The sequence below is a fragment of the Chrysochloris asiatica genome, unplaced genomic scaffold, assembly GCF_000296735.1.
Source record: "Chrysochloris asiatica unplaced genomic scaffold, ChrAsi1.0 scaffold00267, whole genome shotgun sequence".
NCBI lineage: Eukaryota > Metazoa > Chordata > Mammalia > Afrosoricida > Chrysochloridae > Chrysochloris > Chrysochloris asiatica.
This window is the reverse complement of record NW_006408785.1, coordinates 1,754,804-1,757,822: the sequence shown is the minus strand read 5'-3', so window position 1 is coordinate 1,757,822 and position 3,019 is coordinate 1,754,804. Positions and strand designations below refer to the sequence as shown.

Here is a 3,019-nt window from a genome sequence, read left to right as displayed (position 1 = left end):
CCATTGTATAGTGTTTTGATACATTTTATAATCATTTTTCTGAATTCCTTCTCAGGCATTTCCAAAGCCTGCCCATCTTCCAGTATGGAGTGTATGTAGGTCTACTTCCAGCTCATTTGCCTCAGTCACTTTATCTCGTTTCTGCAAATGTGCAGATATGGTCATCTGTTTCTGTTTTTAGCACATATTCAGGCCTTAATACTTAGATGGGTGTGTATTTTGGTATTTTTTTATGCTTTCTGATTGCCTCCTGGTAGATATGATCAGGAAATGGGCTTCCCTTTTCACTCTTCTTCTTAAGAAATTTCAAGATGCCACTGTTGGTCATTTGTCGTTACTTAGGATTTAATTTTCAGCTTATTTCCTTTTTTTTCTGCTTGTCCCACCCCACAATCCCCATTCAGGCCTTTTATTCTAGTTATAAACAGTTCAGGGCCAGCTGTGGCCATTTGGTTTTAATTGGAAACTGTCTCTTTATATTTCGAGGAGATCTGTGCGCATGTGTAGTAGACTCCTCTGAAGGTGGGACTGAGGTACCCACTAGCTCAGGCACCCCTATAGTCACCAGAATGGAGATGCACAGTCAACAAGGGACCAATGAACAGCTACCAAAAGAAAAGAATGTCCACACCTTTATCTCTGCGGTTCTGCCAGGCGTTTGTGGCTGCTCCGGTCCTTCCCCCACTTGGTCTTACCCAAGATGGCAGCTCCTAGTGCAGCTGAGCGTCCTGGACTAGAAAGCAATGGATTTCTTGCTTCTGCCACAAATTACCCCAGCTGTGAGCCTACCAACATTCTAAATATTCTTTTATATGTGGTTCAGAGTTCTGGGACCATCCCCTGAGCCTGCTTGGTTCGGGTATTCTGTGTTGTTTCTGGCGGAGCTCTTTACTGCACTTCCACCTGATCCGCCATCTTGTTTGTTCTCCGTGCCTTGCCTTTAATGAGAAGTGGGAAGCATTGAGTAGGGAAGGAGATTAGTTGGTGGTTGAAACAAACCCCACTATCCTTTCTTGTGTGTTCCTGATTTTACTCACGTGCTACCAGTTTGCCCTGCTAAAATGAAAAAAAATGTTTTTCAGAAAGTATCCATTTAATCACTCATTAATGACTCAGAACATTCAAAATCTACTTCCTAGTTTACAACCCGTTTAAACAGAGTTTGTGGCCTTTATTGAATCATAGAGTAAATACGTCACCATATTCCTGGTCTGGGTTAGTTACTGTCCACTCAGACTTTCCCGAAAAGGACAGTACCTGGGCAAAAAGGTACTGTACTTTCGTCACAGACCGACCTTCCTTTAGGTTTATCCCTGTAAGAAAGTGCTCTCTGTCCTAAACACATCATCTAGACTGATGCTGTTTAGAAAGAATTCTCTTCAGAAAAGAATGTCTTCTAATAATAATTGTTGCTAAGTGCCATGGAGTCAGTTCTGACTCATACCGGACCCTGTAAAAGGTTTAGGTTTCTGAGGAATGACTGGTGAGTTTGAACTGCTAACGTTGAGATTCAAACCACCGTTGAGGTCCAGTGCTTATCCTGATACATATCCTATTGGACAGTTGAATGTGCCCAGCACAGGACTCACACTTTTCATATGAACTGTCACAATTCATCTTCATTACATCCATTTGAGTCAGGTAATAATATTATCTCCATTAAACAGCTGAAGAAACTGAGGTACAAATGCATTGACTCAATTGCCCATACACAGTTAATACAGTGTGAGCCTTAATCTTGTTGCTCTCCAGTAGAATGTACACAATAGCTCTACAAAGAAGGCTTACCTTTGACACATCTTTGTTCTAAATCCTCTTTTGTCAGAGGCAGCACCACATAGCAATGGGTAGAGGCAGTAATGGAGGAGAAATGAAATGGGATGATGAGATTTTGTACTACATGTTGCTGGATGCAAAGATTAAACTCAACATTGAAATACTTCTATACGTTAGGCTCAGCAAGCCCAAGGTACCTCCACAAAAGGAAACAAAAGTACAGGGCAAGGCTCTTGAACTTAAGTGAGCATTAGTATCACCTTGAAGGCTTGCTGTGTCCCACTCCCACAGTTCCTGATTGAGTAGACCTGCGGCAGGACCTAAGGAGCAACAGTGGCACAGAGGGTCAAACGCTGGACAGCTAACCAGAGTGTCAGCAGTTCAAACCACCAGCAGTTCCATCGGCAAAAGAAGAGGTCATCCGCTCCTATAAAGATTTATAGTCTCAGAAACCATATAGAGCAATCCTACTATAGGGTCACTGTGAGCCAGAATCAACTCAGTGGCTGTAGGATGGATTGTGTTTTTTTGTTTGTTTGTTTGTTTGGGCAAAGGCCTGAGGATTTGCCTTTCCTATAAGTTCTTTGATGATGATGCTTTGAATATCCCTGGCTCATGATTAAGACCACAGTCTCCAAAGACAAAGCAAGCAAATTCAAGTCTCAACTATGTCACTGACTAGCTGTATGATCTTGGGCAACTTCTTTTTTTTTTCTTCTTTGTACTTTTTTCTAAAGTATAACATAGGACTAAAGATTATATGTTATCACTTATGGTACTGTGAAGTCTAAACCAGATCATGTGAATAAAAATTCTAACATGAGACCTGTTACCTATTAAGCATTCAACAAATGCTACCATTATTGTCATCATCACACTTTATTCTTTTTTTTTTTCAGACTAAATGGATTTGCTTCTTCTTCTTTTTTTTTTTTTAATGTTTTATTGTGAATTATGTGATAGTTTACATGGGAGAACATTGGTTTTATATTCATTCTATCATATATCATCTCATTACCATGGTTACAATCCCCTCCATGCAATCCTTCCCCCGTGCCCCCCAGGTCTTCAGCACACAGTCAGTGTCCCTCATCACACTTTATTCTTATACACAGTTTGTTGTTGTTGTTGTTAAGTGCCGTTGAGTCGGGTCCGACCCATAGCGACCCTGTACAGGGTTTCCGAGGGTGTAAATCTTTACGGGAGTAGAAAGCCTCATCTTTCTCCCGCGGAGCAGCTGGTA

The 3,019-nt window shown here is 41.3% G+C and overlaps 1 pseudogene; it reads left to right on the top strand.

The window, feature by feature from the left end:
* The window catches only part of LOC102832458, a 109,843-nt pseudogene that overhangs the window by 103,458 nt on the left and 3,366 nt on the right, over window positions 1-3,019 (top strand).